This window comes from Cydia pomonella, chromosome 17, assembly GCF_033807575.1.
Source record: "Cydia pomonella isolate Wapato2018A chromosome 17, ilCydPomo1, whole genome shotgun sequence".
Lineage (NCBI taxonomy): Eukaryota > Metazoa > Arthropoda > Insecta > Lepidoptera > Tortricidae > Cydia > Cydia pomonella.
The window spans coordinates 9,701,989-9,719,303 of NC_084719.1; the positions used below are offsets into that span (position 1 = coordinate 9,701,989).

Sequence of the window (17,315 nt, forward strand, 5' to 3'; positions counted from 1 at the left end):
ATTTTATTGTAAGATTAACAGTCAACTCGAAGCTCATAATGCAATTTTTAAATGTTTGAGTGGATTAGTAGTAAGTATATTTTATTTATTGTTTAATTCCTATCATGTTGTGAGTAGATTTCATTAATTGTTTATTTTGAATCTAAAATTATTTTAATATTTATCGGTTATTCACAAACCGAAATCAAAGATCAGCACTATTTGTTTTAAGCTGGTCACATTATTTCTACGTTTGACATTTGTGGTTGTCATTTTAGTCTATGAGATAAAAGAACAGACTATAGTTACGTACTGTAAAATGCTTTTTAATCCTAATAGCAATGCATTTCATTTTGCTTTTTGGCGAGTTTGGTTGACATGACATGACAGATGTACTAAATTGTATTTGTGCCATTCTGCCATTTTCAACCAAAAGGGTACTTATTGCCGGCTTTGAATAAGGTGCTGTTTCCATACATACAACTTCAATTTGAAATCAACCTTATTGACAACCAACAATGTGGTTATGTCACATTTGATTTTTTAACCCTTAGAAGATGCATAAAGTAGCAGTACTCATACTAAAACAACTAAAGTGACAACCAAATTAATTATAAATTAAGCATTTATATTGTCTTAACAAAGTTTAATTTCAAGAGAACACTTACCTAATTATTTACTATTGTTACATGTGTGGCGCACGCAAAATAGGCGCGAACTATGACGTCGAGTTGCAGAAACCAAGCCCGCGAATACCAATACATGTGTGGCAAAGCCACCGCGTCATAAATATGTTCTTAGGCATTGGACTTTTACTTTTCGTCATAAGCTTAAGGGTCCCAAGCAAGCGCGGTTCTCTATTCAAACATAGTTACACTCTCATTTTAAAACAACTAGCTAGATTGCTCTGAAACTTCATGCTTATAATAGGATAGGATAAGGTACATCTAGTCATGTAATTAGTTTATGTAGCTTCAGATACCGTAGTTAAAAAAATACAGTGATATTAAAACAAACTTGTTTTTATTAAACTTATATCATTATATGTGTAAAGTTTCATTACAATCCAACACATCGTTTTAAAATGAGAATGGAACTCCGTTTGTATGAGAAGGTGAAATTTGGCTGAGCTTGTCAGGGACTTTAAAGGAAATTTTCTAAACTGTGTGAAAATTAGGCAACCCTATAAAAGTAGAGTTCTATGGGCATGCTGTCACTAAAGTGCTACCATGTCCAAATTCACAAAGCAGCAGTCTAAAGTCAAGTTATAAATTGTACACCCATATTTTTTTTAAATATACATTTAAATATATTTGGGGACAATCTTACACAGATTGACCTAGCCCCAAACTACCCGTGCTCATCACATAAATAAATGCCCTTACCGGGATTCGAACCTGGAACCATTGGATTCATAGGCAGGGTCACTACCCACTAGGCCAGACAGGTCCTCCAATTATTACACTGTAACATATATGTCTTAAAGAGAAGAAGAATTGACAAAATATGTAAGTAACAAGGATTTAAGAGACAAAACAGGATTTACTGATGTGACATACAAAACAAAACAACTGAAATGGAAGTGGGCTGGACATACTATTAGAGGAGGAGATAAATGGAGTAAAATTGTAACACTATGGCACCCTAGAGGACATAAAAGAAACAGAGGTAGGCAATTTAAAAGATGGTCTGATGAAATAGAAGACATGGCTGGAAGGACTAAAACATGGACCAGATTAGTGCAAAATAAGGAAGAGTGGAGAAGATTGGGGGAGGCCTTTGCCCAAAGGCACACAGAATCGGCTATCGTAGATTAAGGAAAACTACATATATAAGATACAGTATAAAAATGTATTTCTGATAATGAGGCTATAAATAAATAAAAAAATTAAAACATATATGTATATCTAGTGACCATGAGGCGTGGCTCACTCCTCGGTTTCGTTGCGCAGCTACAAGCACATGCGGCCCTCACCAGTTCTGGTGACTAGCAACGGTTGCCATGCACCGCTACGGAACGGATAATTTTTAATACATTTTTATATAGCCAAATTTGATAGATTTTGTATTCGGTAAATGACCTATATATTTGACATTTTCTGTAGTAATGCAGTCGACTGCAGCAGTATTGCAGCACGACAATACTGACTACTGCATTACTGCCGCGTTGTTGCTGTCCAGATTTTTGACGTTTGCGGCAGTAATATCGCAGTCAGCAGCAGTATTGCATCGCGATTCGCGACACTACTGCCTCACTGTTGCATATGTCAAAATCATTGTCACTACCAGGATTTTTGATATTTATTTAGGTAGTGACAATGATTTTGACATTTGCAACAGTGAGCCTACGCCTTTGAGCTCGGTCCAATCAGCAACGTTTAGGCACGTTCGGTATACCTAAACAGGGGTTTTGTTATACACCTTATGAACAAACACAGTACAGTCAGCTGCAGAGAGAGAGGTGACCTCCCCTGCACAGAAATTTATTGCTCACACCTGCAGTCACCTCTGCAGCTGACTGTATTATTATTGATTCTGTGTTGTTTGAATTTCCCTAATTTATTGTAATTTATATCCATTTGTATCAAGTGCAATTACCTAAGTAGTCTTAAGTACTAGCATAATTTCAATAATTTGTAGGTACCTGTACCTACTTGTAGTTATTTTGTAGGCATGTACAGTAATTACAGCATATAGATAATCATAATATTCAGGACAATGATAAATGTCACAACTAAATGTCGAACTATGTCAGTAGGAAAGGGATGTCGCTAATGTCGCATTTTTCACATTCGCGAATGCGACTCCGAATGTCCAGGATGCGAATGTCCGAATGCGAATACGAATGTTGCGGAATATGTAGTTGTTATTATCATATGTAATTAGACAATAATCTGTTAGTACATAAAACATATGTTACCTTAGAACAGGATATTATAAAGTGTTGAAAAATGCGCGTTTTCCATTCCATGAAGCAGTATGTTTGCGTTTGTCGCGTTTGCATCGATACACAAGTGTATCGACGGCGCGCCGACTGCCGGGGTTTCCTATATGGAGAGTCTCTGCTTAAAAAACGCATTTCGCCAGCGCGTCTGTATCAATGCAAAGGCGCCTTGCAACCACGTTCGCATCGCGTCTGTATCGTTACAACGCGCGTTGCAAGCGCGCCGTTAGCATCGCGTCTGTATCGCTTACAAACTGCGTGCGAATCGCGTGTTTATCGATACAAACGCGCGTCGATGGCGATGACGCGTTAATAAAACGCGGTGTACATAGGCCCTAACTGTCACACGAAGGCCGTACTCTTGGAACAACCGCCGCTCCCGCAATATCATGACGTGCCTCCATGAGCGTTCTGTTGAACTAATCCAAAAAGGCAAGAATCGCTAAATAAGTTACCACAAATAAACACATTAATAAATATTATCAAAGCGGCAATGATTATTTGTCACGAGGTCATGTCTGGGAACTTCACCACTGCCGCGACATGTAGAACAGACGCCAAGCACCGACTTGCTTCCTCGGTTCAAAATGGCACGGAACACTAAATAATTTACTATAGCACAGCTAGGCTAGCTGTATAAGTATGGCATAAACCATCGCTGCTGCTACTTAAAGAACAGACGGTCAGACACCGACATATTTCCAGTGTGCTGTTGAGTTGAACCTATCCAGAATGTGTACATATTTATGACTATCTGTACATTGGCCATTTTGTACCACGAACATCTCGATCTTGGACTAACTACACATATACGGACGGACGGACTATACATATACGGCATATACTTACCAACGAGTTTCATTGAAAATGGCACGAAACGTTTAATAAATAAATGACCAGTTACCACGTGTGTACATGTTAATGACTAGTACAGATATTTGGCATTGGCCGTTGTGACACGAAGCCCCTGGGAAGGGCCAGCCGCCGCTGCGACAGCAGCCGGCGGTTCCCACGCGTGGACGCCGTGGACTCAATTACACGCCTAAATTATTCAACCCCCAGCGAAAGTCGATGCTGCCCTTGAACTTTATTTTCGCAACACCTGAGGCGTCAATCAATTTTCTTGTTATACCTACATGTAATACAAACAAGTAGTTTCACAATCGGATCGGTAAAAAGAAAGAAAAATTGTCGAGGCGACGTTGGTAATTTGGTCTTATATTTGAAATAATTGGAAATGATTTTGAAAATTTACTTTATAATTAATTATCTAAATTTACCAGACTTATTCGTCTCCCGTAAATGAATGCTACCATTGAATTTGCTTTTTAGGGTTTCCTAGTCACCTAGAAACCCTTATAGTTTCGCCATGTCCGTCTGTCCGCGGCTTTGCTCCGTGGTCGTTAGTGCTACAAAGCTGCAATTTGATATGGATACGTAAATCATATATGGCGACAGAACGGTAAAATAAAAACTACAAATAAAATTAGGGTACCTCCCATACAAAATGATATATATATTTTTTTTTGCTTTGACCCAATAGTGTGGTGTGGGGTATCATTGGATAGGTCTTTCAAAACAAATGCGGGTCTCCAAAGATATTTTTTTCATAAAGTTAATATTTTCGGAAATAGTCGCTCCGAAAGAAAAACAATATGTCCCCCCCCCCCTCTAACTTTCGAACCATGAGTCCAAAAATATGAAAAAAAATGGTGAAACAAAAGCTTAGTAAATACTTTAAATGAAAACTACAGCTAACATGATCGGTCCAGCCGTTTTTGAGTTATTGCAAGAAATCTTACGAAGCGCTGTGAAGGTACGCCCTTATGCTTGTTATGTACCTACATGATACTTACTAATTAATAGCCCCCATTTGGCCTGTTCTGACAGAATGGTAACTACGAAACCCTACACTGTGCATGCTCTTGGACGATTTATTTGTTATCAGTTCATTAATTGGAATTGGAACCAACTCAGTGAAGCGATGGGCCTGCCTGCAGGGGCTGCCTGATTGGGTAATGTGATGTTTATAACTGCAACTGTACTTAAATCGCCCTTATATCACAGAGCTTTTACTTAAAACCGCTTACTTTATTATCGACGGGTTTTAAAATGAAACTAACATTTACACCTGCACTGCACTGTTTCTTACACGCGATCAATTCTGAATTTATAATAATTGTTAGGTTAGAAAACATGGAAATAACAAAGCAATTATAGTTATGCACTTACTATTACTACCGACGTGAGCAAATATTTTATGCTCGCGAGTGGAAGTCTATATCATAACTCTTCAAGTAATGCAGTTTCAGTAAAGGTGCTTGCGGACTGTGATAGCCCCCGAAAGTTCACATTTTTGCCATGACGTGCATTGTCACAGTTTTGACTTTCCCCACAACGTACGAGTAGGTACCGCAATAGGACTATTACGATACGCAAAAATGTCTCATATCCCGCCCGGACGATATTATTTTTCTACAATATTATAGTAGATGTAAAATAACTTCAAAGCCCTATATCTCTATTTGACTGACCCATCAAGTCGAGTGGCGTGAATGCAGACGCCAATTTTCTAAGGTAACCTGATTGGCAGTTTGATTGGATGGGTTTCAATTTAATGTTAATGATATTCTTTCGCACGTATAGAAAATTAAACTGTAGCGATTCTAATTGATTGATCAGCTTGTCAATTTAACTACTGGAAGGGCTTTTAATACCTGTAGACATCTAAATAACGTAACGTATTAACGCAGTAGCTTGTTGAAGCGTTCAATAGCCATGTTAGCATTCAAGTAAGTAAGTAAGTACCTAGCTATAATACCGGTACATTGTGGTGTACGAAACAGGTCCTTTGCCAGTTACGTTACCACTTGTCCCGTTGCATGTACCTACGAATTTACAGTCACTCTGACGCTGACACCGAATACGAGTATACTGTACGAAAAAAATTCGAAAGCGCGTTAAAAGCGGATCATGATTTTGTTGGCTTTGCTTTCGCATTTCAATCCTATAATGTGCCCCAAACAGCAACTGCAAACAATCAATGTTTCCCCTCATCTAGAACGTCTAGACAAAGGGCGCTGTGTATTTAGGTATGACCAGTTAACAGCATTTCTAAATGCCAAGGCAAGACGCGGCTCGCGATGCGAATAACCCGAAAAAGCACGGAAAGTTATTAAAGCTTCCAGTTATCAGTGGTGATGGAAGGTGGGGCTGGGCTTTGTTGCTGAAGAGTATCATTCCAACAGCTTACTGAAGGCTGCTCTTACCACTATCAGTGCGCTCTCGGATAAATACATAGTTGTTAAGGTTCTAGAGCCCGCGTTAAACTGGTTCGGTGAACTAGATTTTCCCGCTCTCGCGCATCACATAATAATAAACGCCAAGCCAAAATGTCAGGCGCGGCTCATGACGTCAGGCCAGTGAAATGGCGCGACATTTAGCTTTGCGACCGCCACGCCTGGGCCGCGAGCCCACCCTAATCTTTATCACCGAGGGCTGCCCACATGCTCCCTCGAGCCTCTTGGCATTTAATCTGGTGGAAAAAGTGGAGTGCTGATAAAGTCGGCCTCTCCTAATGTCACAGATTTTCGCCCTAATTTGTCTTTGCGATCAGGATTTTACATAACGTACGGCACCCTTGAAAAAGCATTGCCCGGCGATGGTATTATGGTCTTGATAGTGACAGTGTCAGATTCGATGCACTTGCTTTTAACTCAAGAACGTACTTAGGTACTGAAACTGCACATGCCTATTGTTAATAACTCTGGAACTGCATCATTAGAGTTAACGGCTCGAAAAGATAATACAGCTACAATAACGTCAAAGATAAGATTTTATTTCTTTATGTTGATTTTCTTAATCAGGTCATAAGTTCTGTCACAAAGGTTTTGACTGATAAAATGTAATACAAAGCTTTGTATAATAACATTTAGCCATGATTTGAAAGCTTGTTTTGTACTTATCAAAAAGTAATACAATTTAGTTTAAATTTAGGACGTGATTGTATTTACAATTTATTTACTTTAGGATTATTATTGTTAGATGCGAACACGCGGCTGGATGGTGAAAAATTATACTTTATAAAAGGGAGTAAAAATCAGTGTCACATTAATAAAATAGTTACAATTGTTAATTCTCTACCAGCATTTTGTTCTTTACTTTAGATAATTACCTATTAATGCAAGATAAGTCTTTAGTTAGATAATACCCTTAAAACTAAGGTTACTTTTCAGTAACACGCTTAGATTTGACATCCATACAATAAGTAGATTTGGTAAAACGTGTACAGTAGCAATAATGTCAGTCTAATTCACTTGAAATATATATTATCATATCAAAATAAAGATAAAAGACTCCGTTTCTGCAATGCAAGCTTTAAGCATACTAATGAGAAAAATAAATAAATTGTGATCAAAATCACCTGAAACATGAAGCGTACTTTTTATGACTTTTTCCGATTATTACCTAGAATTATGCAATTTTGCACACAGCAAATTACATTAAATTATATTGTAAATTATTCACGATTAAATAAGCTTTAAAACGATATGCATAAATATTAAGAATCTGTACCCATAACTTTTTTTTAATAAAAACCTTTGCGACAAAACTTATGATCTGACTAAGTACTTTGTGCATCTGTGGGATGGTAATTTATTTACACAGTGAGCAAAAAATTATAGTCTCAGGAATAGCTAAGTGGCTACTCCGTTTAAAACGTTTCAAAACACATATTTTTCCGGAATGAAAAGTGAGCTGACGGAAATGTCTAAAATGCCAAGTTCCATTTGTTACTACAATTTTATTTACCTATATCGCATGAAAACATCAAATTAAACTTAGGAAAGGAAGAGGCGTCATCTTGAGTCGATTATTTGCTCGCGAATGTAGTTTTGAGATTTGAGAACCAATGTATGCAGCCTAACCAGTACCAAGATCCCTTGCCAGTCTCAAACTGATATATTCGCTAACGTCTGGGTAACTTACTTTCTATACATCTCGCTCACACTAATGTGCCAGCACGAGCGAGATGCATAAAAAGTACCTAAGTTACGCTCATGCTAGCGAATATGTCCGTGTGAATTGGTGAAACTGGCGGTAGCCGTAGGTACTGGTAACAGTTGTAACTATTTTTCGTGTAGACGTAGACCATACCATGTTTATGAACACAAATATTGAAAATTACACTCCAAGTTAATAGAAATCTGATGATCATTCGTGTTCAAAGCCTTTGAAGCGATGTTTTCAATAATATTCACTTTTGTAGATACCTCGAAGTACTTCCATATCTATGCCAAACGCATTACCCTACTTTCAGCTCTAGCACAGTGTGAACATTCGATTTTGTCATGTCGTTATCACGACATTGGTTTTTTTACGGTGTGCGTTGCTTAATAGGCCTCAACACCTAGAGTCAAACCAAGATAAGCTGGCAGCGAATTTGATAGCCAAGGCGGTGCACGGGTTATCTTAAACGTCAAACTGCTATGAATGTTCATACATTCATAGCAGTTTGACGTTTCAACAAAATCGCTGCCAACTTATCTTGGTCTGACTCTATTAGGATGACGATTATGATATTTATGATTTGTGAACGCTCCTTAAGTCGACAGGGGACGAAGTCACGTGACCGCTTTTCCATGCAGCTAATAAAGACACTGTTAACGTTAACATACAGTGAAGATGAATCAATTAAGAGGATAGTGGACGACCGCTTCTGCATACGAACTTAGTCCCCATTTTCCTCTGTGGATCTGTGCAAAATATTTGTACGCAATTTGATGTATTTTAACTACAGTGGGCATAGCTCGTTTGATTTTTATCCGTTTTTTTAGGGTAGGGTCAAACGGGACTCTATTACTGAGACTCTGCTGTCCGTCCGTCCGTCTATCTGCCTGTCACCAGGCTGTATCTCATGAACCGTGATAGTCAGCCAGTTGAAATTTCTACAGATTATGTATTTCTGTTGCCGCTGTAACAACAAATACTAAAAACAGAATAAAATAAATATTTATTTCCAATCTCGAGGTTCTCATCCAATCACCTAAGTTAAGCAACGTCGGGCGGGGTCACTACTTGGATGGGTGACCGTTTTTTATAGATAATGGTACGGAACCCTTCCTGTGCGAGTCCGACTCGCACTTGGCCGGTTTTTTGTTTTTAATTATCATAAGAATTATAATATAGAAGCTTTTGAAATTTTTTATGGAATTTGGTTTAGCTCCTAACTCCGATACCTAATAATCAAAAAATCGAAAGAAGTCAAACGAAGGGGCATAGCTAATGGTTAATATACAATAAATGGTGTAAGTATATTTTTCGTTTTGTTAATATGCAGGGAGGAAATTGGGGGCGGCGTTTGCATGGAGAAGCGGTGGTCCACTATCCTCTTAATCAATTTATCTTGACTGTTTGTTAACAGTGTCTTTTGTTTAGTAGCTGGGGTCAGAGTACCAAGTTTATTTAATAACGCCCGTAAAGTACCAGTTGCAAAACTTGAGATCGTACCAAATATGGGAAATTTGCGTTAAAAGGCTTCCTATGTTTTGGAAAGAGCAACCACTAGGACACTGGCGATGAGCTGGCGATCTTGTCGCTGTACCAACGTGGACTATTCCCTGTGGGCTGTGGGCCATGAGAGGAGGCTTTTGCCTAGCAGTGTGGCATACGAGTAAAAATACATATGTACATTTTGCTGTCTGATAGAGATGATAATATGCATTGTCATAGTTTATTACAAGCTTATATTCAACTTGCTTTGTTCCTTTTTGCCATTTCTTGACAAATTTAGTAAGCGTTCTTATGAAAGACCGCTGATACAAATATTTTGCCCATTATAATCAAGCTGATCCAGGGACCGGTCCGGTATCTCCTTCGAGGGTTTTTGAAGGGGTATTTCGTAAGGCGTTGCTTACCAAAATCGTTGCTAACTGAACCCCGTTCATTTGGCTTTTTAAGCGCTTACGGGTAAGCTGATACCCGTTCCTAAGCGCTAACCCCTTAAAGGGGTATCGATTATAAATTATAACGTTTATGCCATTTTCAACTTCCTCTTGGTAAAAATAGAAGCAAATATTGCTTATTTATGTGTAAAGAGATTGATTGGGTGTCTAGCGCGTTTTTTAAATTAGGAAGGGGATACCCTTTCATTTAGCGGTATCTCTGAAAGGGAAACCCCTTCTTAAATAAAGCTAAGTCAAATGAACGGGTAAGCCATTCAAAGGGAAAGCCAGTCGTTGGGGCTATTCGATGAACGGATAAGCCATTTAAAGGCTTTTTTCTGGGAAGGGGTGGACGGGTCCTTGAGATGATCTAATAATTAACACCGAACCTCATTGAGTATAGATTTGTTAGAATCGTCTCAATGAAGTAACACACGACTGTTGAGAGAAAAATAAAGTCTGCAATAAAATATTCTTTTGACGAAAAGTTTAATGCTAAGGGTGGTATTGGTGGTAGCCCTGCCCGTCCCCGTCCAAAGAAAAGTGTTGCGGAAGCGATGTCCATAAACAAATTGCTTGCACGCGTGCGTGTGGTGATTGGCGGAGCCTCTGCCGCATTAGATGCCGCATTATTTGCACAATGTGTACCGTAGGTAGCGAGTATTGGCTCTTGGGGCCATTTGCATATGTCGGTCGAAACGCGCGATTTATCGCAGTTATTTTCACTGTTTGTGTCTTGCTCGTGGTCTCTGAGTTGACTAAATCATGTCATAGGCTTTAAATTTGAATTTACATATTTAAAAAATGCACTGTGATTAAACATTTGCCCTTTCTTTTTTCCATTCTCAAATTATAGGATTCTATTAAGAAATTTTGAATGATGTAAATATCAGATTCGAAATATAATAGGAAAAAATTTCTTAAAAAATAACCTTTTTAGGACATATTTGTAGATTGGATTTGAAGAGCCCTTCTTTAAATTTTATGACGATTCCTTTAATTTTACGACCGGTCTGTCATAGTGCTGACATGTTTGAATTATTTTAATGAATTGATTTTTATATTTTAATTAGTGCTGACATGTTTGAATTATTATTCCCTTTATTTATTTTTGGTCTTAGGCTAGGTCATTTATAATATGAATATAAAAGTAAAATATAAAAACACTTACAAAACAATACAAAATATATATAAACACATTATAAAAAACCTAACCTAGGGTGCCTAATTATTATTATTATTTATTTTTTCATATAGTATACGTATTGCTCACCCGGTATTGTATAGTCCTAGCCCTAAGTATACGTGTTGCATGGTAGATTATAGGAAATTGTAATAGTCATAGTTTAACATTATTATTTAAGGCTGTTACTAACACTTATATGGGCTATGCCTGAATTAAACGATTATTTAATTTAATTTAATAGTGGGTTGTGACCCTGCCTAAGAAGGCGATGGTCTTGGGTTCGAATCCCGGTAAGGGCATTTATTTGTGTGATGAGCACAGATATTTGTTCCTGAGTCATGGTTGTTTTCTAAGTATTTATATATTATACCATACATAATATCGTTGTCTGAGTACCCACAACAGAAGCCTTCTTGAGCTTAGGGATTACTGATTGTTTTTTAAAGCAGGGATGTATTTGCATTTGCATGTGTTCGTTCTTCGACTAAGTACAATTAACAGCTTTGTCCATGAAACATTATGTATTTAGGTATTAATCATAAATCCTTGACATAAAACTTTTTCTTTGACTGACATTTTTTTTGTTGCTTTAATATTTAACGAGATAAACTGCTGTAGTTCTAAATATTTCATAATAAAAGTGTATATATTGTTTTCCGGAACTGTTCAGCTATAATAATATTAATAAAATACTGTCTGGCATGACACGTTTTTAGTTGTGGATACATACCTCCGTTGCAGGCATAAACATCACAGCTGTTTTACCATCATTATTTCGTACCAAATTCCAGTTTATGACACGAACAACGGTCATTTATCGAGAAGAAAATGCAATTATCAAGGGTAGCATTTCTAATCTAAAACGAGTCTAGAAACGACCGTTGTGCTTCGCTTGGTTTACAGAACTGTAATTCCTAATGCGCTTACGATCACTCACCGACTAACCAGTCAGCCTGATCTCCGATTACTAAAATACGATCTCCAAGTTACATTTATGCCTGAGGCGAGCTATTATAATCGATGGTAATAGCAAGCAAGTATTGTTATGTCTAAGAATTTGCTTACGTTCCTTTTATCGCGTTTAGTGTTCATCGTTGCTGTTCACATTTACTGTTTGACATTTTAAACTGAGTCCCCAATAGCAGACGTTGCGACATGTATTAAGCTCGGCAAAATGCTTGCTTTACAATAATTTGAGACTGTTTTTATTTACGTTGCCTGGATGTTATTGTCGACATCATTTTATATTGTGTTATGTCAAGTCGGCTCGTTTAACTTATATGTTATATAACCGCGACTGCTGAGTAATTAAAAGCCTTTAAAAGTAAAAAAAAGAAATACTAGTAGTGTGTGAAGCTATCCTGACGTGCTCTTTCTAGAAGAGTTGTTAAATAAGGAGCCAACCGGGTAGAATTAGGAGCTTAGTTCTCTGAAGTGCAAGTCAAGATATATATTATAGAATAAATGTGAAAAAGTTCTGCAAATAAGCCAAAAACTTGTAAAAAGATTAAATAAAATTCTTTGGACTGACTTTATAATATATTCATATGCGGAATACTGAAAACGATGATGACATGGCAGTTTAGTCGGTAGTGACTGTCTACGAAGATAGAGGTATGGTCCACAGTTCAAATCCCGGAAAGAGATACTTCGTGTGTAAACACTTTTTGTCTTTCTAGTTCTAATTAAGAGGAATTCCTAGTTGCGATTTTTCCATACAAACGCTCTCGACTGATTCCTCCCTGGATTTTTAACCTAGAGCAGTCATTTTTTCAAATAAGATCAATATCATCAATATCTGTGCCGCTATGTTTTGCTTTTTTGGATTATTTTATTTTGAAGAAAGATACAGCGCCTCGAAAATCGCAAAAACGGCTCAATTGAATTGGCTGTAAAAAAAGGCACAGTATACAAATATGACAAAAAATATCCAAAAAATCAAAACATAGCGGCATAGATTATTTCTTCCTCTTGCAATTTCCAAAATTTCATAATGATTAGTTGCGTTTTGGAGGAGGAAACAGTCGAGAGCGAAACCTCGATTTTTGAGTTTTTTGCGAGTGAATTTCGGTCCGAGCTGCAGTTGTCCTTATCGCACGAATTGGAGGCGGAGACAGTTTCTAAATATACGTACACAGAAGGAATAGTGATGGGCATAACATCCTTATTAGGGATTGCAGAACCGGTACTGTTTTAAAGAACCGGGATTTCTCGGTACTTTCGGAACTGGTCTAATTATTTCATTATTTTAAATAAAACGACAGCATTTTGCGATTTGACCACCTTTCGTATTATAATTTAATAATCACATTCTTTTCTTTTATTACGTAGTAGGCAATTTTTTTTAGAAATATAGTATTTTACATTGCTCACACTTGTGCGTCACAAGTAAAAGATAACTACTTTGATGTTTGCCACTAGATAGCAAATTTAATGAAATTACATTGACGAGGGGATTTATATATACGTATCGCAGTCGTATTGTATAATCCGCCGTATTACATTACGGCTAGCCGATATCAAAATAAGGGCCATTTTGAAATGCGGCGGTTCAACGATTAAGGTATGTTGGGTAAATACCGGATGCGGGTGAAGAACGTAGGACATTCATTTCCCCCTAATTTGGCTTTATTTTTTAATGTTGGCAACATTGTGTAAGACGCCATTTCATTGCGCCTCGACTGTCAGTGTCCCCGCGTCGCTCAGGGAGTCGGGCTTGTGCTATGTGCAATCACAGAGAGCAAGGTAAATTTCGCGAATTCTTCCTTCTATCCGATCTTCGCTCTGTAATTTATTTTGCGTATTGTGATGAAACTGTGTTTGTTTTTGTAATTGTGTTAACAGACCTAGCACTGCTGTAGACCGATATCCGATCTTGACCCTTCCAGGTAAAGATCGGACCAGAAACAATCAGATCTTTACCTATTTAAAAAACAGCAGTGATTATCAAACTTTAAATTTTCTTCAATTTACCTACTGACCTTAATTATCACATTTATTGTTTTTTTTATCACACTTTCGTACCATTATTTTTATCCAGTACCACTACCAGCGCGACGGTTACTGACAATGTAATATTTTTTTAATTTCCGCAACCCAAAGGTTGCCTTTTAGCAATAAGACCGCATTTTGTTTACCTGTGCTTATGTGTATGTTTTCTTTTGTATTGTTTTCTTTTATTGAGGTGTGCAATAAAGAGTATTTATATTGTATAGGGATGATGATACATGTTGAAATTTATAACAAAATCGAGTGAAATAGATAGCAAATGAGCAATTTTTCGCAATAAAGTACCTACACATACGGATGCATATTTAGATGTGCACGCATACATACATTGCTAGTTTCGGATACAAAATAGAGATAGGGCTTCGAAATTAGTTTCCTTAAAATGCTTCAAGAGGGCTCTCTTTTCCTATATATATATACTTTACTCTTTACATACGATCCTTACATTTTATCAAAAAAAAAGATTGTATATCAACTATATATATATATATATATATACATAATTGCAAAATTAAACCAACAAAATCGCAATTTTAATTATTTTCCATACTTCAAGATGGGCTCTCAGTGACCTTGACCTTTTTAAAGAACTACTTAATCTTTTTGATTTCTAAGTTTGATTCTTATTTTTTTGGCGACCTTAATTAAAAATGACTGGGCACGATTATTTTTTATTTTGATTTTTGTCCCTCCTACTTAAGTACTTAATATCTTCCAGTACATTCCATTCAATAAACAATACATTTACACTTTCCCTAAACCTGTACAGTTCACGAAATCTTAAATTGTCAAAACTACGCAACGTATCTATTATTTTAGTGGTTTTTTTATTACTTCGGGTAAACCTTACAATCTAGAGGTTTCTTAGCACATTATTGTTTACTTATCAAATTGCCTTATGACATAAGTATCAAAGTTTGAGAGCCACAATTTCGCCAATTTTTGTATCCGGGTTAAGATCGGATACAAAAGGGTAGACACCGGACCTATTTCTTTGTGATACCTTATTCTCTTTCCATTAGAAGCAACTTTTTTTCACCATCCAATGTTCTCCCTTGATGGCAAAACACTCGTTACCCTAAAAAAAAGTATGTCTCATCTTTACGCAGGTACAAAACTAAAACCGTTCTATATTGAAGGTTACCAAAATTCAGGCCGAATCTACGGTTATTATTTAACGATTCGCTACGTACTTCAAGAATCTGTCACGTGTTGAGATCTCGAAAAATCATTTTTTCACGAGTTCTCTCAATTGGTCCCAAAATTGTCCGGCATTATCCCAACATACTTTACCCAGATTGTCATTGTTGCGATATAAACGTTCTTCAATAAGGCGGCCCAAGTTTAGCTCCATCGTACTACAAGTTAAATAGATTGTAGTTTAACCATAGGTATATTTATACCTACTTACAAAATTTCACAACACACCATGATCACTCCCAACTTACTGATACGGATAGGTACAGTCAAGTGTAAAAATATGGGTGTACACATCTTACTCAAAAATATGTCCCATAGCATCTTATTCCAGTGTAATAAGAGCGTAGTACCATATTTATGAGACAATTCTTTCGATACATATTTTTGCACTTGACTGTACGACGACAACCGAAGCTGAGACATCATTCTTTTTTGCAGTTTTTACCTATATGGTAATTAATATCAATCAATCAATCAATCAATCAATTATTATTTCGTCATCATAGGTGTAAAATACATTTAGTACAGGTGATAGGGTGTTTGGTATTAGGGTGTAATAGATACAGTATAATATAAAAATGAAAAACAATATTACGTGGTAACAACAAAAACAACTTGCGTCGGGCAGCGCAGAATAAATTCCGTCTGGCTCGCGGGCGATGTCGACGGAACGGCGCGCAATGAGCGAGCGCACGAGTCTCGCGTCTGTGTGCGCGCACTCACACTTAGATAGCTCCGGCTCCCGCCCACCGCAGCGCGACAGAAACATAGCTTCAAAAATTCGAGATTTGAAAAGTTGCTCAGCTAGGAATTGCTCTTAACTACAACACATAATTTACCTCTTCCGCAAGGCAGTGGGAATCTAAGTTTATGAGCGGATAGCCGTGTCCAAATCTTCTCTTATAATTTAGGTAGGTATAACACATTTATAGTTAGAATCAAACAAAATCATCTAAAGGATCAAATAATAATAGCTTTGTATATATTGTTCCCAGGTAAGAAAGGCGTGGGTGACCATGGGTCAATTGGCAGACTACACGCTGAAACTGTGATTTGCTTTGGGTACGTATATTAAGACTTGACGTAACTATTATATATGTATTACCACCAGCGTTGCCACTCCATCAATCTTAGCCCACTGCGTAATTTGTTAATTGTCTTCCGCTCGACGGAAAAAGGCAAAAAAGCCACCCCTTCATTGTTCGCACGTCTGTTGTTTGTTTTATTTGAAGGATGATGATGCTAACTTTTTGAGGCGCCGCGACCTAAATACTGCGGCTCATATATATTGTCTTGTGGGCCCGGCCGAGGTCAGAAGGGTAAGGCTTGCGGCTGTAAAACCATTCGTCTTTATCGTGCAGGTGTGTGCATATAATCTACCTACACATACAGAATACAGGCTAATAAATACTTAAACCGAGAGTTGCGTTGTGGTGACGATTCGAACTAAATAATTACATACAATTGATTTGCTTTCCAACAAGTGGACGATGTACAATTGATGGTAACGATCACTAATGGTTTCCCATTAACTGCTCTGGAACTTTGTTCTAATAGTTATGACCGCTGTTACAATACCATGAAAGTAGCGACGGCAAATATTATTTTCACAATCTCATGTTATTTAATTAATGGGAACTTTAACACTGCTCGTCTTATGGGTGTGTCACAACATCAGTTCCACGAAAAACAATTTAATATTTAGTACTAGAATTATATAGTGGGCAGGGTGATGTCATTCGTACGGATTGTAAACGTGTCAACACGTTACAAACGAGAGGCCGTACTACGATCACGAATAAATTCCAGGGTATACTTTGATTAAAAAGCTGGCTAGCCGTTAGGGCCCCATATAGGTAAGCAATAAACCGCCTGCTTCGATCGGCGACCCAATTAAATTCAATCAGCTGGTTGTTTCTTGCCACGGATCTAGGAGCTCATATTGCTATAGCTGGAGATCGCCGAATCGCGTGCCAAGCGCCGCAACCTTAAACTTATCACGAATCGCGACATACGTAGAGCAAAGTCCTTTTAACGAGTCTTTAAAAACAAG

At 37.5% G+C, this 17,315-nt stretch overlaps 1 protein-coding gene across 1 annotated transcript in view; it reads left to right on the top strand.

Annotated features, from left to right (window-relative positions):
* LOC133526806 (phospholipid-transporting ATPase ID) overlaps positions 1-17,315 on the top strand; it is a 100,563-nt gene that overhangs the window by 1,217 nt on the left and 82,031 nt on the right. The window contains exon 2 of the mRNA XM_061863597.1: positions 16,258-16,324. The gene's annotated coding sequence lies outside the window, so the exon portion shown is untranslated. The remainder of the gene's footprint in view (positions 1-16,257; positions 16,325-17,315) is intronic.